The 26,856-nt window shown below is 37.9% G+C and overlaps 14 non-coding genes across 14 annotated transcripts; all 14 read left to right on the top strand.

The window, feature by feature from the left end:
- The first annotated feature begins 264 nt into the window (after positions 1-264).
- TRNAI-UAU (transfer RNA isoleucine (anticodon UAU)) lies at positions 265-364 on the top strand. Its single transcript has 2 exons — positions 265-302; positions 329-364. It is a non-coding gene; the product is annotated as a tRNA-Ile (tRNA).
- Positions 365-2,196: 1,832 nt separating this feature from the next.
- Positions 2,197-2,296, top strand: TRNAI-UAU (transfer RNA isoleucine (anticodon UAU)). Its single transcript has 2 exons — positions 2,197-2,234; positions 2,261-2,296. It is a non-coding gene; the product is annotated as a tRNA-Ile (tRNA).
- Positions 2,297-4,132: 1,836 nt separating this feature from the next.
- Positions 4,133-4,232, top strand: TRNAI-UAU (transfer RNA isoleucine (anticodon UAU)). Its single transcript has 2 exons — positions 4,133-4,170; positions 4,197-4,232. It is a non-coding gene; the product is annotated as a tRNA-Ile (tRNA).
- A 1,832-nt stretch (positions 4,233-6,064) lies between these two features.
- Positions 6,065-6,164, top strand: TRNAI-UAU (transfer RNA isoleucine (anticodon UAU)). The gene is made up of 2 exons: positions 6,065-6,102; positions 6,129-6,164. It is a non-coding gene; the product is annotated as a tRNA-Ile (tRNA).
- A 1,837-nt stretch (positions 6,165-8,001) lies between these two features.
- TRNAI-UAU (transfer RNA isoleucine (anticodon UAU)) lies at positions 8,002-8,101 on the top strand. The gene is made up of 2 exons: positions 8,002-8,039; positions 8,066-8,101. It is a non-coding gene; the product is annotated as a tRNA-Ile (tRNA).
- Positions 8,102-9,934: 1,833 nt separating this feature from the next.
- TRNAI-UAU (transfer RNA isoleucine (anticodon UAU)) lies at positions 9,935-10,034 on the top strand. The gene is made up of 2 exons: positions 9,935-9,972; positions 9,999-10,034. It is a non-coding gene; the product is annotated as a tRNA-Ile (tRNA).
- A 1,837-nt stretch (positions 10,035-11,871) lies between these two features.
- TRNAI-UAU (transfer RNA isoleucine (anticodon UAU)) lies at positions 11,872-11,971 on the top strand. The gene is made up of 2 exons: positions 11,872-11,909; positions 11,936-11,971. It is a non-coding gene; the product is annotated as a tRNA-Ile (tRNA).
- A 1,843-nt stretch (positions 11,972-13,814) lies between these two features.
- Positions 13,815-13,914, top strand: TRNAI-UAU (transfer RNA isoleucine (anticodon UAU)). Its single transcript has 2 exons — positions 13,815-13,852; positions 13,879-13,914. It is a non-coding gene; the product is annotated as a tRNA-Ile (tRNA).
- Positions 13,915-15,752: 1,838 nt separating this feature from the next.
- Positions 15,753-15,852, top strand: TRNAI-UAU (transfer RNA isoleucine (anticodon UAU)). The gene is made up of 2 exons: positions 15,753-15,790; positions 15,817-15,852. It is a non-coding gene; the product is annotated as a tRNA-Ile (tRNA).
- Positions 15,853-17,695: 1,843 nt separating this feature from the next.
- Positions 17,696-17,795, top strand: TRNAI-UAU (transfer RNA isoleucine (anticodon UAU)). The gene is made up of 2 exons: positions 17,696-17,733; positions 17,760-17,795. It is a non-coding gene; the product is annotated as a tRNA-Ile (tRNA).
- A 1,833-nt stretch (positions 17,796-19,628) lies between these two features.
- TRNAI-UAU (transfer RNA isoleucine (anticodon UAU)) lies at positions 19,629-19,728 on the top strand. The gene is made up of 2 exons: positions 19,629-19,666; positions 19,693-19,728. It is a non-coding gene; the product is annotated as a tRNA-Ile (tRNA).
- A 1,835-nt stretch (positions 19,729-21,563) lies between these two features.
- On the top strand, positions 21,564-21,663 carry TRNAI-UAU (transfer RNA isoleucine (anticodon UAU)). The gene is made up of 2 exons: positions 21,564-21,601; positions 21,628-21,663. It is a non-coding gene; the product is annotated as a tRNA-Ile (tRNA).
- Positions 21,664-23,496: 1,833 nt separating this feature from the next.
- TRNAI-UAU (transfer RNA isoleucine (anticodon UAU)) lies at positions 23,497-23,596 on the top strand. The gene is made up of 2 exons: positions 23,497-23,534; positions 23,561-23,596. It is a non-coding gene; the product is annotated as a tRNA-Ile (tRNA).
- A 1,837-nt stretch (positions 23,597-25,433) lies between these two features.
- TRNAI-UAU (transfer RNA isoleucine (anticodon UAU)) lies at positions 25,434-25,533 on the top strand. Its single transcript has 2 exons — positions 25,434-25,471; positions 25,498-25,533. It is a non-coding gene; the product is annotated as a tRNA-Ile (tRNA).
- The last annotated feature ends 1,323 nt before the right edge of the window (positions 25,534-26,856 follow it).

Here is a 26,856-nt window from a genome sequence, read left to right as displayed (position 1 = left end):
ATATCTTCAATTCGAGTCATTTTGTATTATCCACAGTTTCAAGAAAGTTTTAATAATAAACCGTGCTGCTAAATATCAGCTACGTGTGAGTGGATTTGTTCTGTATATGTATTACTTTTAACTTATATTCGTACAATTATATATGAAGCGTCAAATTTGAATAAAGAGAACTAATATTAAAATTCCACGAGATTTCTGACGCAAGTTGTATTGAACAAAATGCGGTTATACTATTGAAAGTGCACTCAATTGTTTGTTTCATCTTCCCCAGTGGCACAATCGGTTAGCGCGCCGTACTTATATGGCAGTACTGCTCTGTTACTGAGTAATGCGGAGGTTGTGAGTTCGAGCCTCACCTGGGGAATGAGTATGTTTTGAATCCACGAATTGGAGAATAATTGAATTTAAACACTTATGATCGCAAATTCCATTCGCGATCCAATCTCCAGCATTTAGTTTCATCTAATTTAAATGACATCGATCGCCATTTATATGGTCGCAAAATACGTCGAATTTGAGTTAAAAGACCTGCTTAACCCGACTCAATTAAAATGGATAAATTGCATCACAGCTGACGTATATATCTAACTATAATTGCATGCAATCCTATGAAGTGCTGTTTTTTTTTTACTTTATTTACCCAGTGTTTACCAAGCCTGCTAAAATCGTCAAGTGGTAATGCACTATTTAGGCAGAAGAATAAATGTCATTGACTTGCTCAAGACGGTTATATAGTTTTACGATTTTGAGGGCGCTGTTTAGCAGACTGTTTGGGCGCTATCTTGTGATCGTTTACTGATTGGCAAATTGAAAATACGGATGATCTATGTTCATTTCAAGAATGATATTCAATAATTTTCACGTACATTACATTTCATTTATCCATTCTATAAAACAATAACCCAATACACTTTATATAGATTATGTAACAGGTGAGATATTTATGAAAGTGCGAAGCACATGATATTACGGATAACACAATAGGTGAATTTGTTCGATTATCGCCATTAAGTGCCGTATTTTAATTAGGGGTTAATGGCATTTGTTTTCCTGCTCTCTGATTGGGTTATTTTGAATAATATGCAGATTTCAAGGTGACTTATGGTCTACCTTGTTGATTCAAACCATTCTTAAATTCACAAGAAATACATCATTCGAGATGACGATGCACACTCCAAGAGGTAACTTAATGTATGCTGCAGATATTTACTCACGCACGCAGCATATGTATGCCAATCCACCGTATACCAGTATTTTCAACTCTCACAGTACATTGTCATGCATAGACCGACCGCCGTATAGCTTCGTAGCACTTATCGTCTTGGCTATAAGGTCATACGCGAAACAGAGGGCTACATTGAAAGATATCTACCGCTATATAGAGACAACTTTTCCGTATTATCGTGTGACGAGCCCTGGCTGGAAGAATTCAATCCGTCATAACCTCTCTTTGAACAATTGCTTCATCAAGAGTCCTCGTAGTATACAGGACCTGACTCACGGTCATTTCTGGAGACTAGCAAAGGGTTGGAAAGAAATGTTTGCTGAAAGCGACTTCCGCCACCGTCGTCGAGGATATAAGAAATCCAATAACCACGAGTTTATAACAACTAACAGCCACGCGAACGAGGATTATATTGCGCGATATAAACCTGAAAGCACGCCGTCGTCGGTGGAGTCATGCAAGAAACAGACGCCAAATTACGTTTCCTCGATTACACATAGCGAGAGAACACAAGAAGGACATGTAAACGGAAAACAGTTTAGTGACTTTAGTATTGCCAAAATACTACGTTGTCAGTCGAAACGAAAAGCCGGCCACTGTGATGTATCGGACAATAAAGGATTAAACGTGTTGGACGTATTGTTAGTAATGTCACAAAAGACACTGCGCGTGACATTCCTGGCCAATCTTTCAATGCAAGTAGTCAGATATCTTCAATTCGAGTCATTTTGTATTATCCACAGTTTCAAGAAAGTTTTAATAATAAACCGTGCTGCTAAATATCAGCTACGTGTGAGTGGATTTGTTCTGTATATGTATTACTTTTAACTTATATTCGTACAATTATATATGAAGCGTCAAATTTGAATAAAGAGAACTAATATTAAAATTCCACGAGATTTCTGACGCAAGTTGTATTGAACAAAATGCGGTTATACTATTGAAAGTGCACTCAATTGTTTGTTTCATCTTTCCCAGTGGCACAATCGGTTAGCGCGCCGTACTTATATGGCAGTACTGCTCTGTTACTGAGTAATGCGGAGGTTGTGAGTTCGAGCCTCACCTGGGGAATGAGTATGTTTTGAATCCACGAATTGGAGAATAATTGAATTTAAACACTTATGATCGCAAATTCCATTCGCGATCCAATCTCGAGCATTTAGTTTCATCTAATTTAAATGACATCGATCGCCATTTATATGGTCGCAAAATACGTCGAATTTGAGTTAAAAGACCTGCTTAACCCGACTCAATTAAAATGGATAAATGGCATCACAGCTGACGTATATATCTAACTATAATTGCATGCAATCCTATGAAGTGCTGTTTTTTTTTACTTTAATTACCCAGTGTTTACCAAGTCTGCTAAAATCGTCAAGTGGTAATGCACTATTTAGGCAGAAGAATAAATGTCATTGACTTGCTCAAGACGGTTATATAGTTTTACGATTTTGAGGGCGCTGTTTAGCAGACGGTTTATTTGGGCGCTATCTTGTGATCGTTTACTGATTGGCAAATTGAAATTACGGATGATCTATGTTCATTTCAAGAATGATATTCAATAATTTTCACGTACATTACATTTCATTCATCCATGCTCTAAAACAATAACGCAATACACTTTATATAGATTATGTAACAGGTGAGATATTTATGAAAGTGCGAAGCACATGATATTACGGATAACACAATAGGTAAATTTGTTCCATTATCACCATTAAGTGCTGTATTTTAATTAGGGGTTAATGCCATTTGTTTTCCTGCTCTCTGATTGGGTTATTTTGAATAATATGCAGATTTCAAGGTGACTTATGGTCTACCTTGTTGATTCAAACCATTCTTAAATTCACAAAAAATACATCATTCGAGTTGACGATGCACACTCCAAGAGGTAACTTAATGTATGCTGCAGATGTATACTCACGCACGCAGCATATGTATGCCAATCCACCGTATACCAGTATTTTCAACTCTCACAGTACATTGTCATGCATAGACCGACCGCCGTATAGCTTCGTAGCACTTATCGTCTTGGCTATAAGGTCATACGCGAAACAGAGGGCTACATTGAAAGATATCTACCGCTATATAGAGACAACTTTTCCGTATTATCGTGTGACGAGCCCTGGCTGGAAGAATTCAATCCGTCATAACCTCTCTTTGAACAATTGTTTCATCAAGAGTCCTCGTAGTATACATGACCTGACTCACGGTCATTTCTGGAGACTAGCAGAGGGTTGGAAAGAAATGTTTGCTGAAAGCGACTTCCGCCGCCGTCGTCGAGGATATAAGAAATCCAATAACCACGAGTTTATAACAACTAACAGCCACGCGAACGAGGATTATATTGCGCGATATAAACCTGAAAGCACGCCGTCGTCGGTGGAGTCATGCAAGAAAAAGACGCCAAATTACGTTTCCTCGATTACACATAGCGAGAGAACACAAGAAAGACATGTAAACGGAAAACAGTTTAGTGACTTTAGTATTGCCAAAATACTACGTTGTCAGTCGAAACGAAAAGCCGGCCACTGTGATGTATCGGACAATAAAGGATTAAACGTGTTGGACGTATTGTTAGTAATGTCAAAAAAGACACTGCGCGTGACATTCCTGGCCAATCTTTCAATGCAAGTAGTCAGATATCTTCAATTCGAGTCATTTTGTATTATCCACCAGTTTCAAGAAAGTTTTAATAATACACCGTGCTGCTAAATATCAGCTACGTGTGAGTGGATTTGTTCTGTATATGTATTACTTTTAACTTATATTCGTACAATTATATATGAACCGTCAAATTTAAATAAAGAGAACTAATATTAAAATTCCACGATATTTCTGACGCAAGTTGTATTGAACAAAATGCGGTTATCCTATTGAAAGTGCACTCAATTAGTTGTTTCATCTTCCCCAGTGGCACAATCGGTTAGCGCGCCGTACTTATATGGCAGTACTGCTCTGTTACTGAGTAATGCGGAGGTTGTGAGTTCGAGCCTCATCTGGGGAATGAGTATGTTTTGAATCCATGAATTGGAGAATAATTGAATCGAAACATTTCCAAATCGCAAATTCCATTCGCGATCCAATCTCCAGCATTTAGTTTCATCTAATTTAAATGACATCGATCGCCATTTATATGGTCGCAAAATACGTCGAATTTGAGTTAAAAGACCTGCTTAACCCGACTCAATTAAAATGGATAAATTGCATCACAGCTGACGTATATATCTAACAATAATTGCATGCAATCCTATGAAGTGCTGTTTTTGTTTACTTTATTTACCCAGTGTTTACCAAGCCTGCTAAAATCGTCAAGTGGTAATGCACTATTTAGGCAGAAGAATAAATGTCATTGACTTGCTCAAGACGGTTATATAGTTTTACGATTTTGAGGGCGCTGTTTAGCAGACTGTTTGGGCGCTATCTTGTGATCGTTTACTGATTGGCAAATTGAAAATACGGATGATCTATGTTCATTTCAAGAATGATATTCAATAATTTTCACGTACATTACATTTCATTTATCCATTCTATAAAACAATAACCCAATACACTTTATATAGATTATGTAACAGGTGAGATATTTATGAAAGTGCGAAGCACATGATATTACGGATAACACAATAGGTGAATTTGTTCGATTATCGCCATTAAGTGCCGTATTTTAATTAGGGGTTAATGGTATTTGTATTCCTGCTCTCTGATTGGGTTATTTTGAATAATATGCAGATTTCAAGGTGACTTATGGTCTACCTTGTTGATTCAAACCATTCTTAAATTCACAAGAAATACATCATTCGAGATGACGATGCACACTCCAAGAGGTAACTTAATGTATGCTGCAGATATTTACTCACGCACGCAGCATATGTATGCCAATCCACCGTATACCAGTATTTTCAACTCTCACAGTACATTGTCATGCATAGACCGACCGCCGTATAGCTTCGTAGCACTTATCGTCTTGGCTCTAAGGTCATACGCGAAACAGAGGGCTACATTGAAAGATATCTACCGCTATATAGAGACAACTTTTCCGTATTATCGTGTGACGAGCCCTGGCTGGAAGAATTCAATCCGTCATAACCTCTCTTTGAACAATTGCTTCATCAAGAGTCCTCGTAGTATACAGGACCTGACTCACGGTCATTTCTGGAGACTAGCAAAGGGTTGGAAAGAAATGTTTGCTGAAAGCGACTTCCGCCACCGTCGTCGAGGATATAAGAAATCCAATAACCACGAGTTTATAACAACTAACAGCCACGCGAACGAGGATTATATTGCGCGATATAAACCTGAAAGCACGCCGTCGTCGGTGGAGTCATGCAAGAAACAGACGCCAAATTACGTTTCCTCGATTACACATAGCGAGAGAACACAAGAAGGACATGTAAACGGAAAACAGTTTAGTGACTTTAGTATTGCCAAAATACTACGTTGTCAGTCGAAACGAAAAGCCGGCCACTGTGATGTATCGGACAATAAAGGATTAAACGTGTTGGACGTATTGTTAGTAATGTCACAAAAGACACTGCGCGTGACATTCCTGGCCAATCTTTCAATGCAAGTAGTCAGATATCTTCAATTCGAGTCATTTTGTATTATTCACAGTTTCAAGAAAGTTTTAATAATAAACCGTGCTGCTAAATATCAGCTACGTGTGAGTGGATTTGTTCTGTATATGTATTACTTTTAACTTATATTCGTACAATTATATATGAAGCGTCAAATTTGAATAAAGAGAACTAATATTAAAATTCCACGAGATTTCTGACGCAAGTTGTATTGAACAAAATGCGGTTATACTATTGAAAGTGCACTCAATTGTTTGTTTCATCTTCCCCAGTGGCACAATCGGTTAGCGCGCCGTACTTATATGGCAGTACTGCTCTGTTACTGAGTAATGCGGAGGTTGTGAGTTCGAGCCTCACCTGGGGAATGAGTATGTTTTGAATCCACGAATTGGAGAATAATTGAATTTAAACACTTATGATCGCAAATTCCATTCGCGATCCAATCTCCAGCATTTAGTTTCATCTAATTTAAATGACATCGATCGCCATTTATATGGTCGCAAAATACGTCGAATTTGAGTTAAAAGACCTGCTTAACCCGACTCAATTAAAATGGATAAATGGCATCACAGCTGACGTATATATCTAACTATAATTGCATGCAATCCTATGAAGTGCTGTTTTTTTTTTACTTTAATTACCCAGTGTTTACCAAGTCTGCTAAAATCGTCAAGTGGTAATGCACTATTTAGGCAGAAGAATAAATGTCATTGACTTGCTCAAGACGGTTATATAGTTTTACGATTTTGAGGGCGCTGTTTAGCAGACGGTTTATTTGGGCGCTATCTTGTGATCGTTTACTGATTGGCAAATTGAAAATACGGATGATCTATGTTCATTTCAAGAATGATATTCAATAATTTTTACGTACATTACATTTCATTTATCCATTCTATAAAACAATAACCCAATACACTTTATATAGATTATGTAACAGGTGAGATATTTATGAAAGTGCTAAGCACATGATATTACGGATAACACAATAGGTGAATTTGTTCGATTATCGCCATTAAGTGCTGTATTTTAATTAGGGGTTAATGGCATTTGTTTTCCTGCTCTCTGATTGGGTTATTTTGAATAATATGCAGATTTCAAGGTGACTTATGGTCTACCTTGTTGATTCAAACCATTCTTAAATTCACAAAAAATACATCATTCGAGATGACGATGCACACTCCAAGAGGTAACTTAATGTATGCTGCAGATGTATACTCACGCACGCAGCATATGTATGCCAATCCACCGTATACCAGTATTTTCAACTCTCACAGTACATTGTCATGCATAGACCGACCGCCGTATAGCTTCGTAGCACTTATCGTCTTGGCTATAAGGTCATACGCGAAACAGAGGGCTACATTGAAAGATATCTACCGCTATATAGAGACAACTTTTACGTATTATCGTGTGACGAGCCCTGGCTGGAAGAATTCAATCCGTCATAACCTCTCTTTGAACAATTGCTTCATCAAGAGTCCTCGTAGTATACATGACCTGACTCACGGTCATTTCTGGAGACTAGCAGAGGGTTGGAAAGAAATGTTTGCTGAAAGCGACTTCCGCCGCCGTCGTCGAGGATATAAGAAATCCAATAACCACGAGTTTATAACAACTAACAGCCAAGCGAACGAGGATTATATTACCCGATATAAACCTGAAAGCACGCCGTCGTCGGTGGAGCCATGCAAGAAACAGACGCCAAATTACGTTTCCTCGATTACACATAGCGAGAGAACACAAGAAGGACATGTAAACGGAAAACAGTTTAGTGACTTTAGTATTGCCAAAATACTACGTTGTCAGTCGAAACGAAAAGCCGGCCACTGTGATGTATCGGACAATAAAGGATTAAACGTGTTGGACGTATTGTTAGTAATGTCAAAAAAGACACTGCGCGTGACATTCCTGGCCAATCTTTCAATGCAAGTAGTCAGATATCTTCAATTCGAGTCATTTTGTATTATCCACCAGTTTCAAGAAAGTTTTAATAATACACCGTGCTGCTAAATATCAGCTACGTATGAGTGCATTTGTTCTGTATATGTTTTACTTTTAACTTATATTCGTACAATTATATATAAACCGTAAAATTTAAATAAAGAGAACTAATATTAAAATTCCACGAGATTTCTGACGCAAGTTGTATTGAACAAAATGCGGTTATCCTATTGAAAGTGCACTCAATTAGTTGTTTCACCTTCCCCAGTGGCACAATCGGTTAGCGCGCCGTACTTATATGGCAGTACTGCTCTGTTACTGAGTAATGCGGAGGTTGTGAGTTCGAGCCTCATCTGGGGAATGAGTATGTTTTGAATCCATGAATTGGAGAATAATTGAATCGAAACATTTCCAAATCGCAAATTCCATTCGCGATCCAATCTCCAGCATTTAGTTTCATCTAATTTAAATGACATCGATCGCCATTTATATGGTCGCAAAATACGTCGAATTTGAGTTAAAAGACCTGCTTAACCCGACTCAATTAAAATGGATAAATTGCATCACAGCTGACGTATATATCTAACTATAATTGCATGCAATCCTATGAAGTGCTGTTTTTTTTTTACTTTATTTACCCAGTGTTTACCAAGCCTGCTAAAATCGTCAAGTGGTAATGCACTATTTAGGCAGAAGAATAAATGTCATTGACTTGCTCAAGACGGTTATATAGTTTTACGATTTTGAGGGCGCTGTTTAGCAGACTGTTTGGGCGCTATCTTGTGATCGTTTACTGATTGGCAAATTGAAAATACGGATGATCTATGTTCATTTCAAGAATGATATTCAATAATTTTCACGTACATTACATTTCATTTATCCATTCTATAAAACAATAACCCAATACACTTTATATAGATTATGTAACAGGTGAGATATTTATGAAAGTGCGAAGCACATGATATTACGGATAACACAATAGGTGAATTTGTTCGATTATCGCCATTAAGTGCCGTATTTTAATTAGGGGTTAATGGCATTTGTTTTCCTGCTCTCTGATTGGGTTATTTTGAATAATATGCAGATTTCAAGGTGACTTATGGTCTACCTTGTTGATTCAAACCATTCTTAAATTCACAAGAAATACATCATTCGAGATGACGATGCACACTCCAAGAGGTAACTTAATGTATGCTGCAGATATTTACTCACGCACGCAGCATATGTATGCCAATCCACCGTATACCAGTATTTTTAACTCTCACAGTACATTGTCATGCATAGACCGACCGCCGTATAGCTTCGTAGCACTTATCGTCTTGGCTCTAAGGTCATACGCGAAACAGAGGGCTACATTGAAAGATATCTACCGCTATATAGAGACAACTTTTCCGTATTATCGTGTGACGAGCCCTGGCTGGAAGAATTCAATCCGTCATAACCTCTCTTTGAACAATTGCTTCATCAAGAGTCCTCGTAGTATACAGGACCTGACTCACGGTCATTTCTGGAGACTAGCAAAGGGTTGGAAAGAAATGTTTGCTGAAAGCGACTTCCGCCACCGTCGTCGAGGATATAAGAAATCCAATAACCACGAGTTTATAACAACTAACAGCCACGCGAACGAGGATTATATTGCGCGATATAAACCTGAAAGCACGCCGTCGTCGGTGGAGTCATGCAAGAAACAGACGCCAAATTACGTTTCCTCGATTACACATAGCGAGAGAACACAAGAAGGACATGTAAACGGAAAACAGTTTAGTGACTTTAGTATTGCCAAAATACTACGTTGTCAGTCGAAACGAAAAGCCGGCCACTGTGATGTATCGGACAATAAAGGATTAAACGTGTTGGACGTATTGTTAGTAATGTCACAAAAGACACTGCGCGTGACATTCCTGGCCAATCTTTCAATGCAAGTAGTCAGATATCTTCAATTCGAGTCATTTTGTATTATTCACAGTTTCAAGAAAGTTTTAATAATAAACCGTGCTGCTAAATATCAGCTACGTGTGAGTGGATTTGTTCTGTATATGTATTACTTTTAACTTATATTCGTACAATTATATATGAAGCGTCAAATTTGAATAAAGAGAACTAATATTAAAATTCCACGAGATTTCTGACGCAAGTTGTATTGAACAAAATGCGGTTATACTATTGAAAGTGCACTCAATTGTTTGTTTCATCTTCCCCAGTTGCACAATCGGTTAGCGCGCCGTACTTATATGGCAGTACTGCTCTGTTACTGAGTAATGCGGAGGTTGTGAGTTCGAGCCTCACCTGGGGAATGAGTATGTTTTGAATCCACGAATTGGAGAATAATTGAATTTAAACACTTATGATCGCAAATTCCATTCGCGATCCAATCTCCAGCATTTAGTTTCATCTAATTTAAATGACATCGATCGCCATTTATATGGTCGCAAAATACGTCGAATTTGAGTTAAAAGACCTGCTTAACCCGACTCAAGTAAAATGGATAAATGGCATCACAGCTGACGTATATATCTAACTATAATTGCATGCAATCCTATGAAGTGCTGTCTTTTTTTACTTTAATTACCCAGTGTTTACCAAGTCTGCTAAAATCGTCAAGTGGTAATGCACTATTTAGGCAGAAGAATAAATGTCATTGACTTGCTCAAGACGGTTATATAGTTTTACGATTTTGAGGGCGCTGTTTAGCAGACGGTTTATTTGGGCGCTATCTTGTGATCGTTTACTGATTGGCAAATTGAAAATACGGATGATCTATATTCATTTCAAGAATGATATTCAATAATTTTTACGTACATTACATTTCATTTATCCATTCTATAAAACAATAACCCAATACACTTTATATAGATTATGTAACAGGTGAGATATTTATGAAAGTGCTAAGCACATGATATTACGGATAACACAATAGGTGAATTTGTTCGATTATCGCCATTAAGTGCTGTATTTTAATTAGGGGTTAATGGCATTTGTTTTCCTGCTCTCTGATTGGGTTATTTTGAATAATATGCAGATTTCAAGGTGACTTATGGTCTACCTTGTTGATTCAAACCATTCTTAAATTCACAAAAAATACATCATTCGAGATGACGATGCACACTCCAAGAGGTAACTTAATGTATGCTGCAGATGTATACTCACGCACGCAGCATATGTATGCCAATCCACCGTATACCAGTATTTTCAACTCTCACAGTACATTGTCATGCATAGACCGACCGCCGTATAGCTTCGTAGCACTTATCGTCTTGGCTATAAGGTCATACGCGAAACAGAGGGCTACATTGAAAGATATCTACCGCTATATAGAGACAACTTTTCCGTATTATCGTGGGACGAGCCCTGGCTGGAAGAATTCAATCCGTCATAACCTCTCTTTGAACAATTGCTTCATCAAGAGTCCTCGTAGTATACATGACCTGACTCACGGTCATTTCTGGAGACTAGCAGAGGGTTGGAAAGAAATGTTTGCTGAAAGCGACTTCCGCCGCCGTCGTCGAGGATATAAGAAATCCAATAACCACGAGTTTATAACAACTAACAGCCAAGCGAACGAGGATTATATTACCCGATATAAACCTGAAAGCACGCCGTCGTCGGTGGAGCCATGCAAGAAACAGACGCCAAATTACGTTTCCTCGATTACACATAGCGAGAGAACACAAGAAGGAAATGTAAACGGAAAACAGTTTAGTGACTTTAGTATTGCCAAAATACTACGTTGTCAGTCGAAACGAAAAGCCGGCCACTGTGATGTATTGGATAATAAAAGGATTAAACGTGTTGGACGTATTGTTAGTAATGTCACACAAGACAGTGCGCGTGACATTCCTGGCCAATCTTTCAATGCAAGTAGTCAGATATCTTCAATTCGAGTCATTTTGTATTACCCACCAGTTTCAAGAAAGTTTTAATAATAAACCGTGCTGCTAAATATCAGCTACGTATGAGTGCATTTGTTCTGTATATGTTTTACTTTTAACTTATATTCGTACAATTATATATAAACCGTAAAATTTAAATAAAGAGAACTAATATTAAAATTCCACGAGATTTCTGACGCAAGTTGTATTGAACAAAATGCGGTTATACTATGGAAAGTGCACTAAATTGTTTGATTCATCTTCCCCAGTGGCACAATCGGTTAGCGCGCCGTACTTATATGGCAGTACTGCTCTGTTACTGAGTAATGCGGAGGTTGTGAGTTCGAGCCTCACCTGGGGAATAAGTATGTTTTGAATCCACGAATTGGAGAATAATTGAATCGAAACATTTCCAAATCGCAAATTCCATTCGCGATCCAATCTCCAGCATTTAGTTTCATCTAATTTAAATGACATCGATCGCCATTTATATGGTCACAAAATTGCAAATACGTCGAATTTGAGTTAAACACCTGCTTAACCCGACTCAATTAAAATGGATAAATGGCATCACAGCTGACGTATAAATCTAACGATAATTGCTTGCAATCCTGTGAAGTGCTGTTTTTTACTTATTTATTTACCCAGTGTTTACAAAGCCTGCTAAAAACGTCCAGAGGTGATGCATTATTCAGGTAGAAGAATATATGTCATTGACTTGCTTAAGACGGTTACATAATTCTACTATTTTGAGGGCGCTGTTAAGCAGACTGTTTGTTGGAGCGCCATCTTGTGATCGTTTACTGATTGGCAAATTGAAATTACGGATGATCTATGTTCATTTCAAGAATGATATTCAATAATTTTCACGTACATTACATTTCATTCATCCATGCTATAAAACAATAACGCAATACACTTTATATAGATTATGTAACAGGTGAGATATTTATGAAAGTGCGAAGCACATGATATTACGGATAACACAATAGGTAAATTTGTTCGATTATCACCATTAAGTGCTGTATTTTAATTAGGGGTTAATGCCATTTGTTTTCCTGCTCTCTGATTGGGTTATTTTGAATAATATGCAGATTTCAAGGTGACATATGGTCTACCTTGTTGACTCAAGCCATTCTTAAATTCACAAAAATTACATCATTCGAGATGACGATGCACAATCCAAGAGGTAACTTAATGTATGCTGCAGATATTTACTCACGCACACAGTATATGTATGCCAATCCACCGTATACCAGTAATTTCAACTCTCACAATAGATTGTCATGCATAGACCGACCGCCGTATAGCTTCGTAGCACTTATCGTCTTGGCTATAAGGTCATACGCGGAACAGAGGGCTACATTGAAAGATATCTACCGCTATATAGAGACAACTTTTCCGTATTATCGTGTGAAGAGCCTTGGCTGGAAGAATTCAATCCGTCATAACCTCTCTTTGAACAATTGTTTCATCAAGAGTCCTCGTAGTATACATGACCTGACTCACGGTCATTTCTGGAGACTAGCAGAGGGTTGGAAAGAAATGTTTGCTGAAAGCGACTTCCGCCGCCGTCGTCGAGGATATAAGAAATCCAATAACCACGAGTTTATAACAACTAACAGCCACGCGAACGAGGATTATATTGCGCGATATAAACCTGAAAGCACGCCGTCGTCGGTGGAGTCATGCAAGAAAAAGACGCCAAATTACGTTTCCTCGATTACACATAGCGAGAGAACACAAGAAAGACATGTAAACGGAAAACAGTTTAGTGACTTTAGTATTGCCAAAATACTACGTTGTCAGTCGAAACGAAAAGCCGGCTACTGTGATGTATCGGACAATAAAGGATTAAACGTGTTGGACGTATTGTTAGTAATGTCAAAAAAGACACTGCGCGTGACATTCCTGGCCAATCTTTCAATGCAAGTAGTCAGATATCTTCAATTCGAGTCATTTTGTATTATCCACCAGTTTCAAGAAAGTTTTAATAATACACCGTGCTGCTAAATATCAGCTACGTGTGAGTGGATTTGTTCTGTATATGTATTACTTTTAACTTATATTCGTACAATTATATATGAACCGTCAAATTTAAATAAAGAGAACTAATATTAAAATTCCGCGATATTTCTGACGCAAGTTGTATTGAACAAAATGCGGTTATCCTATTGAAAGTGCACTCAATTAGTTGTTTCATCTTCCCCAGTGGCACAATCGGTTAGCGCGCCGTACTTATATGGCAGTACTGCTCTGTTACTGACTAATGCGGAGGTTGTGAGTTCGAGCCTCATCTGGGGAATGAGTATGTTTTGAATCCATGAATTGGAGAATAATTGAATCGAAACATTTCCAAATCGCAAATTCCATTCGCGATCCAATCTCCAGCATTTAGTTTCATCTAATTTAAATGACATCGATCGCCATTTATATGGTCGCAAAATACGTCGAATTTGAGTTAAAAGACCTGCTTAACCCGACTCAAGTAAAATGGATAAATGGCATCACAGCTGACGTATATATCTAACTATAATTGCATGCAATCCTATGAAGTGCTGTTTTTTTTTACTTTAATTACCCAGTGTTTACCAAGTCTGCTAAAATCGTCAAGTGGTAATGCACTATTTAGGCAGAAGAATAAATGTCATTGACTTGCTCAAGACGGTTATATAGTTTTACGATTTTGAGGGCGCTGTTTAGCAGACGGTTTATTTGGGCGCTATCTTGTGATCGTTTACTGATTGGCAAATTGAAAATACGGATGATCTATATTCATTTCAAGAATGATATTCAATAATTTTTACGTACATTACATTTCATTTATCCATTCTATAAAACAATAACCCAATACACTTTATATAGATTATGTAACAGGTGAGATATTTATGAAAGTGCTAAGCACATGATATTACGGATAACACAATAGGTGAATTTGTTCGATTATCGCCATTAAGTGCTGTATTTTAATTAGGGGTTAATGGCATTTGTTTTCCTGCTCTCTGATTGGGTTATTTTGAATAATATGCAGATTTCAAGGTGACTTATGGTCTACCTTGTTGATTCAAACCATTCTTAAATTCACAAAAAATACATCATTCGAGATGACGATGCACACTCCAAGAGGTAACTTAATGTATGCTGCAGATGTATACTCACGCACGCAGCATATGTATGCCAATCCACCGTATACCAGTATTTTCAACTCTCACAGTACATTGTCATGCATAGACCGACCGCCGTATAGCTTCGTAGCACTTATCGTCTTGGCTATAAGGTCATACGCGAAACAGAGGGCTACATTGAAAGATATCTACCGCTATATAGAGACAACTTTTCCGTATTATCGTGGGACGAGCCCTGGCTGGAAGAATTCAATCCGTCATAACCTCTCTTTGAACAATTGCTTCATCAAGAGTCCTCGTAGTATACATGACCTGACTCACGGTCATTTCTGGAGACTAGCAGAGGGTTGGAAAGAAATGTTTGCTGAAAGCGACTTCCGCCGCCGTCGTCGAGGATATAAGAAATCCAATAACCACGAGTTTATAACAACTAACAGCCAAGCGAACGAGGATTATATTACCCGATATAAACCTGAAAGCACGCCGTCGTCGGTGGAGCCATGCAAGAAACAGACGCCAAATTACGTTTCCTCGATTACACATAGCGAGAGAACACAAGAAGGACATGTAAACGGAAAACAGTTTAGTGACTTTAGTATTGCCAAAATACTACGTTGTCAGTCGAAACGAAAAGCCGGCCACTGTGATGTATTGGATAATAAAAGGATTAAACGTGTTGGACGTATTGTTAGTAATGTCACACAAGACAGTGCGCGTGACATTCCTGGCCAATCTTTCAATGCAAGTAGTCAGATATCTTCAATTCGAGTCATTTTGTATTACCCACCAGTTTCAAGAAAGTTTTAATAATAAACCGTGCTGCTAAATATCAGCTACGTATGAGTGCATTTGTTCTGTATATGTTTTACTTTTAACTTATATTCGTACAATTATATATAAACCGTAAAATTTAAATAAAGAGAACTAATATTAAAATTCCACGAGATTTCTGACGCAAGTTGTATTGAACAAAATGCGGTTATACTATGGAAAGTGCACTAAATTGTTTGATTCATCTTCCCCAGTGGCACAATCGGTTAGCGCGCCGTACTTATATGGCAGTACTGCTCTGTTACTGAGTAATGCGGAGGTTGTGAGTTCGAGCCTCACCTGGGGAATAAGTATGTTTTGAATCCACGAATTGGAGAATAATTGAATCGAAACATTTCCAAATCGCAAATTCCATTCGCGATCCAATCTCCAGCATTTAGTTTCATCTAATTTAAATGACATCGATCGCCATTTATATGGTCACAAAATTGCAAATACGTCGAATTTGAGTTAAACACCTGCTTAACCCGACTCAATTAAAATGGATAAATGGCATCACAGCTGACGTATAAATCTAACGATAATTGCTTGCAATCCTGTGAAGTGCTGTTTTTTACTTATTTATTTACCCAGTGTTTACAAAGCCTGCTAAAAACGTCCAGAGGTGATGCATTATTCAGGTAGAAGAATATATGTCATTGACTTGCTTAAGACGGTTACATAATTCTACTATTTTGAGGGCGCTGTTAAGCAGACTGTTTGTTGGAGCGCCATCTTGTGATCGTTTACTGATTGGCAAATTGAAATTACGGATGATCTATGTTCATTTCAAGAATGATATTCAATAATTTTCACGTACATTACATTTCATTCATCCATGCTATAAAACAATAACGCAATACACTTTATATAGATTATGTAACAGGTGAGATATTTATGAAAGTGCGAAGCACATGATATTACGGATAACACAATAGGTAAATTTGTTCCATTATCACCATTAAGTGCTGTATTTTAATTAGGGGTTAATGCCATTTGTTTTCCTGCTCTCTGATTGGGTTATTTTGAATAATATGCAGATTTCAAGGTGACTTATGGTCTACCTTGTTGATTCAAACCATTCTTAAATTCACAAAAAATACATCATTCGAGATGACGATGCACACTCCAAGAGGTAACTTAATGTATGCTGCAGATGTATACTCACGCACGCAGCATATGTATGCCAATCCACCGTATACCAGTATTTTCAACTCTCACAGTACATTGTCATGCATAGACCGACCGCCGTATAGCTTCGTAGCACTTATCGTCTTGGCTATAAGGTCATACGCGAAACAGAGGGCTACATTGAAAGATATCTACCGCTATATAGAGACAACTTTTCCGTATTATCGTGTGACGAGCCCTGGCTGGAAGAATTCAATCCGTCATAACCTCTCTTTGAACAATTGTTTCATCAAGAGTCCTCGTAGTATACATGACCTGACTCACGGTCATTTCTGGAGACTAGCAGAGGGTTGGAAAGAAATGTTTGCTGAAAGCGACTTCCGCCGCCGTCGTCGAGGATATAAGAAATCCAATAACCACGAGTTTATAACAACTAACAGCCACGCGAACGAGGATTATATTGCGCGATATAAACCTGAAAGCACGCCGTCGTCGGTGGAGTCATGCAAGAAAAAGACGCCAAATTACGTTTCCTCGATTACACATAGCGAGAGAACACAAGAAAGACATGTAAACGGAAAACAGTTTAGTGACTTTAGTATTGCCAAAATACTACGTTGTCAGTCGAAACGAAAAGCCGGCTACTGTGATGTATCGGACAATAAAGGATTAAACGTGTTGGACGTATTGTTAGTAATGTCAAAAAAGACACTGCGCGTGACATTCCTGGCCAATCTTTCAATGCAAGTAGTCAGATATCTTCAATTCGAGTCATTTTGTATTATCCACCAGTTTCAAGAAAGTTTTAATAATACACCGTGCTGCTAAATATCAGCTACGTGTGAGTGGATTTGTTCTGTATATGTATTACTTTTAACTTATATTCGTACAATTATATATGAACCGTCAAATTTAAATAAAGAGAACTAATATTAAAATTCCGCGATATTTCTGACGCAAGTTGTATTGAACAAAATGCGGTTATCCTATTGAAAGTGCACTCAATTAGTTGTTTCATCTTCCCCAGTGGCACAATCGGTTAGCGCGCCGTACTTATATGGCAGTACTGCTCTGTTACTGACTAATGCGGAGGTTGTGAGTTCGAGCCTCATCTGGGGAATGAGTATGTTTTGAATCCATGAATTGGAGAATAATTGAATCGAAACATTTCCAAATCGCAAATTCCATTCGCGATCCAATCTCCAGCATTTAGTTTCATCTAATTTAAATGACATCGATCGCCATTTATATGGTCGCAAAATACGTCGAATTTGAGTTAAAAGACCTGCTTAACCCGACTCAATTAAAATGGATAAATTGCATCACAGCTGACGTATATATCTAACTATAATTGCATGCAATCCTATGAAGTGCTGTTTTTTTTTTACTTTATTTACCCAGTGTTTACCAAGCCTGCTAAAATCGTCAAGTGGTAATGCACTATTTAGACAGAAGAATAAATGTCATTGACTTGCTCAAGACGGTTATATAGTTTTACGATTTTGAGGGCGCTGTTTAGCAGACTGTTTGGGCGCTATCTTGTGATCGTTTACTGATTGGCAAATTGAAAATACGGATGATCTATGTTCATTTCAAGAATGATATTCAATAATTTTCACGTACATTACATTTCATTTATCCATTCTATAAAACAATAACCCAATACACTTTATATAGATTATGTAACAGGTGAGATATTTATGAAAGTGCGAAGCACATGATATTACGGATAACACAATAGGTGAATTTGTTCGATTATCGCCATTAAGTGCCGTATTTTAATTAGGGGTTAATGGCATTTGTTTTCCTGCTCTCTGATTGGGTTATTTTGAATAATATGCAGATTTCAAGGTGACTTATGGTCTACCTTGTTGATTCAAACCATTCTTAAATTCACAAGAAATACATCATTCGAGATGACGATGCACACTCCAAGAGGTAACTTAATGTATGCTGCAGATATTTACTCACGCACGCAGCATATGTATGCCAATCCACCGTATACCAGTATTTTCAACTCTCACAGTACATTGTCATGCATAGACCGACCGCCGTATAGCTTCGTAGCACTTATCGTCTTGGCTATAAGGTCATACGCGAAACAGAGGGCTACATTGTAAGATATCTACCGCTATATAGAGACAACTTTTCCGTATTATCGTGTGACGAGCCCTGGCTGGAAGAATTCAATCCGTCATAACCTCTCTTTGAACAATTGCTTCATCAAGAGTCCTCGTAGTATACAGGACCTGACTCACGGTCATTTCTGGAGACTAGCAAAGGGTTGGAAAGAAATGTTTGCTGAAAGCGACTTCCGCCACCGTCGTCGAGGATATAAGAAATCCAATAACCACGAGTTTATAACAACTAACAGCCACGCGAACGAGGATTATATTGCGCGATATAAACCTGAAAGCACGCCGTCGTCGGTGGAGTCATGCAAGAAACAGACGCCAAATTACGTTTCCTCGATTACACATAGCGAGAGAACACAAGAAGGACATGTAAACGGAAAACAGTTTAGTGACTTTAGTATTGCCAAAATACTACGTTGTCAGTCGAAACGAAAAGCCGGCCACTGTGATGTATCGGACAATAAAGGATTAAACGTGTTGGACGTATTGTTAGTAATGTCACAAAAGACACTGCGCGTGACATTCCTGGCCAATCTTTCAATGCAAGTAGTCAGATATCTTCAATTCGAGTCATTTTGTATTATTCACAGTTTCAAGAAAGTTTTAATAATAAACCGTGCTGCTAAATATCAGCTACGTGTGAGTGGATTTGTTCTGTATATGTATTACTTTTAACTTATATTCGTACAATTATATATGAAGCGTCAAATTTAAATAAAGAGAACTAATATTAAAATTCCACGAGATTTCTGACGCAAGTTGTATTGGACAAAATGCGGTTATACTATTGAAAGTGCACTCAATTGTTTGTTTCATCTTCCCCAGTGGCACAATCGGTTAGCGCGCCGTACTTATATGGCAGTACTGCTCTGTTACTGAGTAATGCGGAGGTTGTGAGTTCGAGCCTCATCTGGGGAATGAGTATGTTTTGAATCCACGAATTGGAGAATAATTGAATTTAAACACTTATGATCGCAAATTCCATTCGCGATCCAATCTCCAGCATTTAGTTTCATCTAATTTAAATGACATCGATCGCCATTTATATGGTCGCAAAATACGTCGAATTTGAGTTAAAAGACCTGCTTAACCCGACTCAATTAAAATGGATAAATGGCATCACAGCTGACGTATATATCTAACTATAATTGCATGCAATCCTATGAAGTGCTGTTTTTTTTACTTTAATTACCCAGTGTTTACCAAGTCTGCTAAAATCGTCAAGTGGTAATGCACTATTTAGGCAGAAGAATAAATGTCATTGACTTGCTCAAGACGGTTATATAGTTTTACGATTTTGAGGGCGCTGTTTAGCAGACGGTTTATTTGGGCGCTATCTTGTGATCGTTTACTGATTGGCAAATTGAAAATACGGATGATCTAAGTTCATTTCAAGAATGATATTCAATAATTTTCACGTACATTACATTTCATTTATCCATTCTATAAAACAATAACCCAATACACTTTATATAGATTATGTAACAGGTGAGATATTTATGAAAGTGCTAAGCACATGATATTACGGATAACACAATAGGTGAATTTGTTCGATTATCGCCATTAAGTGCTGTATTTTAATTAGGGGTTAATGGCATTTGTTTTCCTGTTCTCTGATTGGGTTATTTTGAATAATATGCAGATTTCAAGGTGACTTATGGTCTACCTTGTTGATTCAAACCATTCTTAAATTCACAAAAAATACATCATTCGAGATGACGATGCACACTCCAAGAGGTAACTTAATGTATGCTGCAGATGTATACTCACGCACGCAGCATATGTATGCCAATCCACCGTATACCAGTATTTTCAACTCTCACAGTACATTGTCATGCATAGACCGACCGCCGTATAGCTTCGTAGCACTTATCGTCTTGGCTATAAGGTCATACGCGAAACAGAGGGCTACATTGAAAGATATCTACCGCTATATAGAGACAACTTTTCCGTATTATAGTGTGACGAGCCCTGGCTGGAAGAATTCAATCCGTCATAACCTCTCTTTGAACAATTGCTTCATCAAGAGTCCTCGTAGTATACATGACCTGACTCACGGTCATTTCTGGAGACTAGCAGAGGGTTGGAAAGAAATGTTTGCTGAAAGCGACTTCCGCCGCCGTCGTCGAGGATATAAGAAATCCAATAACCACGAGTTTATAACAACTAACAGCCAAGCGAACGAGGATTATATTACCCGATATAAACCTGAAAGCACGCCGTCGTCGGTGGAGCCATGCAAGAAACAGACGCCAAATTACGTTTCCTCGATTACACATAGCGAGAGAACACAAGAAGGACATGTAAACGGAAAACAGTTTAGTGACTTTAGTATTGCCAAAATACTACGTTGTCAGTCGAAACGAAAAGCCGGCCACTGTGATGTATCGGACAATAAAGGATTAAACGTGTTGGACGTATTGTTAGTAATGTCAAAAAAGACACTGCGCGTGACATTCCTGGCCAATCTTTCAATGCAAGTAGTCAGATATCTTCAATTCGAGTCATTTTGTATTATCCACCAGTTTCAAGAAAGTTTTAATAATACACCGTGCTGCTAAATATCAGCTACGTATGAGTGCATTTGTTCTGTATATGTTTTACTTTTAACTTATATTCGTACAATTATATATAAACCGTAAAATTTAAATAAAGAGAACTAATATTAAAATTCCACGAGATTTCTGACGCAAGTTGTATTGAACAAAATGCGGTTATCCTATTGAAAGTGCACTCAATTAGTTGTTTCATCTTCCCCAGTGGCACAATCGGTTAGCGCGCCGTACTTATATGGCAGTACTGCTCTGTTACTGAGTAATGCGGAGGTTGTGAGTTCGAGCCTCATCTGGGGAATGAGTATGTTTTGAATCCATGAATTGGAGAATAATTGAATCGAAACATTTCCAAATCGCAAATTCCATTCGCGATCCAATCTCCAGCATTTAGTTTCATCTAATTTAAATGACATCGATCGCCATTTATATGGTCGCAAAATACGTCGAATTTGAGTTAAAAGACCTGCTTAACCCGACTCAATTAAAATGGATAAATTGCATCACAGCTGACGTATATATCTAACTATAATTGCATGCAATCCTATGAAGTGCTGTTTTTTTTTTACTTTATTTACCCAGTGTTTACCAAGCCTGCTAAAATCGTCAAGTGGTAATGCACTATTTAGGCAGAAGAATAAATGTCATTGACTTGCTCAAGACGGTTATATAGTTTTACGATTTTGAGGGCGCTGTTTAGCAGACTGTTTGGGCGCTATCTTGTGATCGTTTACTGATTGGCAAATTGAAAATACGGATGATCTATGTTCATTTCAAGAATGATATTCAATAATTTTCACGTACATTACATTTCATTTATCCATTCTATAAAACAATAACCCAATACACTTTATATAGATTATGTAACAGGTGAGATATTTATGAAAGTGCGAAGCACATGATATTACGGATAACACAATAGGTGAATTTGTTCGATTATCGCCATTAAGTGCCGTATTTTAATTAGGGGTTAATGGCATTTGTTTTCCTGCTCTCTGATTGGGTTATTTTGAATAATATGCAGATTTCAAGGTGACTTATGGTCTACCTTGTTGATTCAAACCATTCTTAAATTCACAAGAAATACATCATTCGAGATGACGATGCACACTCCAAGAGGTAACTTAATGTATGCTGCAGATATTTACTCACGCACGCAGCATATGTATGCCAATCCACCGTATACCAGTATTTTCAACTCTCACAGTACATTGTCATGCATAGACCGACCGCCGTATAGCTTCGTAGCACTTATCGTCTTGGCTCTAAGGTCATACGCGAAACAGAGGGCTACATTGAAAGATATCTACCGCTATATAGAGACAACTTTTCCGTATTATCGTGTGACGAGCCCTGGCTGGAAGAATTCAATCCGTCATAACCTCTCTTTGAACAATTGCTTCATCAAGAGTCCTCGTAGTATACAGGACCTGACTCACGGTCATTTCTGGAGACTAGCAAAGGGTTGGAAAGAAATGTTTGCTGAAAGCGACTTCCGCCACCGTCGTCGAGGATATAAGAAATCCAATAACCACGAGTTTATAACAACTAACAGCCACGCGAACGAGGATTATATTGCGCGATATAAACCTGAAAGCACGCCGTCGTCGGTGGAGTCATGCAAGAAACAGACGCCAAATTACGTTTCCTCGATTACACATAGCGAGAGAACACAAGAAGGACATGTAAACGGAAAACAGTTTAGTGACTTTAGTATTGCCAAAATACTACGTTGTCAGTCGAAACGAAAAGCCGGCCACTGTGATGTATCGGACAATAAAGGATTAAACGTGTTGGACGTATTGTTAGTAATGTCACAAAAGACACTGCGCGTGACATTCCTGGCCAATCTTTCAATGCAAGTAGTCAGATATCTTCAATTCGAGTCATTTTGTATTATTCACAGTTTCAAGAAAGTTTTAATAATAAACCGTGCTGCTAAATATCAGCTACGTGTGAGTGGATTTGTTCTGTATATGTATTACTTTTAACTTATATTCGTACAATTATATATGAAGCGTCAAATTTGAATAAAGAGAACTAATATTAAAATTCCACGAGATTTCTGACGCAAGTTGTATTGAACAAAATGCGGTTATACTATTGAAAGTGCACTCAATTGTTTGTTTCATCTTCCCCAGTTGCACAATCGGTTAGCGCGCCGTACTTATATGGCAGTACTGCTCTGTTACTGAGTAATGCGGAGGTTGTGAGTTCGAGCCTCACCTGGGGAATGAGTATGTTTTGAATCCACGAATTGGAGAATAATTGAATTTAAACACTTATGATCGCAAATTCCATTCGCGATCCAATCTCCAGCATTTAGTTTCATCTAATTTAAATGACATCGATCGCCATTTATATGGTCGCAAAATACGTCGAATTTGAGTTAAAAGACCTGCTTAACCCGACTCAAGTAAAATGGATAAATGGCATCACAGCTGACGTATATATCTAACTATAATTGCATGCAATCCTATGAAGTGCTGTTTTTTTTTACTTTAATTACCCAGTGTTTACCAAGTCTGCTAAAATCGTCAAGTGGTAATGCACTATTTAGGCAGAAGAATAAATGTCATTGACTTGCTCAAGACGGTTATATAGTTTTACGATTTTGAGGGCGCTGTTTAGCAGACGGTTTATTTGGGCGCTATCTTGTGATCGTTTACTGATTGGCAAATTGAAATTACGGATGATCTATGTTCATTTCAAGAATGATATTCAATAATTTTCACGTACATTACATTTCATTCATCCATGCTATAAAACAATGACGCAATACACTTTATATAGATTATGTAACAGGTGAGATATTTATGAAAGTGCGAAGCACATGATATTACGGATAACACAATAGGTAAATTTGTTCCATTATCACCATTAAGTGCTGTATTTTAATAAGGGGTTAATGCCATTTGTTTTTCTGCTCTCTGATTGGGTTATTTTGAATAATATGCAGATTTCAAGGTGACTTATGGTCTACCTTGTTGATTCAAACCATTCTTAAATTCACAAAAAATACATCATTCGAGATGACGATGCACACTCCAAGAGGTAACTTAATGTATGCTGCAGATGTATACTCACGCACGCAGCATATGTATGCCAATCCACCGTATACCAGTATTTTCAACTCTCACAGTACATTGTCATGCATAGACCGACCGCCGTATAGCTTCGTAGCACTTATCGTCTTGGCTATAAGGTCATACGCGAAACAGAGGGCTACATTGAAAGATATCTACCGCTATATAGAGACAACTTTTCCGTATTATCGTGTGACGAGCCCTGGCTGGAAGAATTCAATCCGTCATAACCTCTCTTTGAACAATTGTTTCATCAAGAGTCCTCGTAGTATACATGACCTGACTCACGGTCATTTCTGGAGACTAGCAGAGGGTTGGAAAGAAATGTTTGCTGAAAGCGACTTCCGCCGCCGTCGTCGAGGATATAAGAAATCCAATAACCACGAGTTTATAACAACTAACAGCCACGCGAACGAGGATTATATTGCGCGATATAAACCTGAAAGCACGCCGTCGTCGGTGGAGTCATGCAAGAAAAAGACGCCAAATTACGTTTCCTCGATTACACATAGCGAGAGAACACAAGAAGGACATGTAAACGGAAAACAGTTTAGTGACTTTAGTATTGCCAAAATACTACGTTGTCAGTCGAAACGAAAAGCCGGCCACTGTGATGTATTGGATAATAAAAGGATTAAACGTGTTGGACGTATTGTTAGTAATGTCACACAAGACAGTGCGCGTGACATTCCTGGCCAATCTTTCAATGCAAGTAGTCAGATATCTTCAATTCGAGTCATTTTGTATTACCCACCAGTTTCAAGAAAGTTTTAATAATAAACCGTGCTGCTAAATATCAGCTACGTATGAGTGCATTTGTTCTGTATATGTTTTACTTTTAACTTATATTCGTACAATTATATATAAACCGTAAAATTTAAATAAAGAGAACTAATATTAAAATTCCACGAGATTTCTGACGCAAGTTGTATTGAACAAAATGCGGTTATACTATGGAAAGTGCACTAAATTGTTTGATTCATCTTCCCCAGTGGCACAATCGGTTAGCGCGCCGTACTTATATGGCAGTACTGCTCTGTTACTGAGTAATGCGGAGGTTGTGAGTTCGAGCCTCACCTGGGGAATAAGTATGTTTTGAATCCACGAATTGGAGAATAATTGAATCGAAACATTTCCAAATCGCAAATTCCATTCGCGATCCAATCTCCAGCATTTAGTTTCATCTAATTTAAATGACATCGATCGCCATTTATATGGTCACAAAATTGCAAATACGTCGAATTTGAGTTAAACACCTGCTTAACCCGACTCAATTAAAATGGATAAATGGCATCACAGCTGACGTATAAATCTAACGATAATTGCTTGCAATCCTGTGAAGTGCTGTTTTTTACTTATTTATTTACCCAGTGTTTACAAAGCCTGCTAAAAACGTCCAGAGGTGATGCATTATTCAGGTAGAAGAATATATGTCATTGACTTGCTTAAGACGGTTACATAATTCTACTATTTTGAGGGCGCTGTTAAGCAGACTGTTTGTTGGAGCGCCATCTTGTGATCGTTTACTGATTGGCAAATTGAAATTACGGATGATCTATGTTCATTTCAAGAATGATATTCAATAATTTTCACGTACATTACATTTCATTCATCCATGCTATAAAACAATAACGCAATACACTTTATATAGATTATGTAACAGGTGAGATATTTATGAAAGTGCGAAGCACATGATATTACGGATAACACAATAGGTAAATTTGTTCCATTATCACCATTAAGTGCTGTATTTTAATTAGGGGTTAATGCCATTTGTTTTCCTGCTCTCTGATTGGGTTATTTTGAATAATATGCAGATTTCAAGGTGACTTATGGTCTACCTTGTTGATTCAAACCATTCTTAAATTCACAAAAAATACATCATTCGAGATGACGATGCACACTCCAAGAGGTAACTTAATGTATGCTGCAGATGTATACTCACGCACGCAGCATATGTATGCCAATCCACCGTATACCAGTATTTTCAACTCTCACAGTACATTGTCATGCATAGACCGACCGCCGTATAGCTTCGTAGCACTTATCGTCTTGGCTATAAGGTCATACGCGAAACAGAGGGCTACATTGAAAGATATCTACCGCTATATAGAGACAACTTTTCCGTATTATCGTGTGACGAGCCCTGGCTGGAAGAATTCAATCCGTCATAACCTCTCTTTGAACAATTGTTTCATCAAGAGTCCTCGTAGTATACATGACCTGACTCACGGTCATTTCTGGAGACTAGCAGAGGGTTGGAAAGAAATGTTTGCTGAAAGCGACTTCCGCCGCCGTCGTCGAGGATATAAGAAATCCAATAACCACGAGTTTATAACAACTAACAGCCACGCGAACGAGGATTATATTGCGCGATATAAACCTGAAAGCACGCCGTCGTCGGTGGA

This window comes from Saccoglossus kowalevskii, chromosome 4 (assembly GCF_978046115.1).
Source record: "Saccoglossus kowalevskii chromosome 4, keSacKowa6.1, whole genome shotgun sequence".
NCBI classification, from domain to species: domain Eukaryota; kingdom Metazoa; phylum Hemichordata; class Enteropneusta; family Harrimaniidae; genus Saccoglossus; species Saccoglossus kowalevskii.
This window is presented reverse-complemented; position numbering and strand designations above follow the sequence as displayed.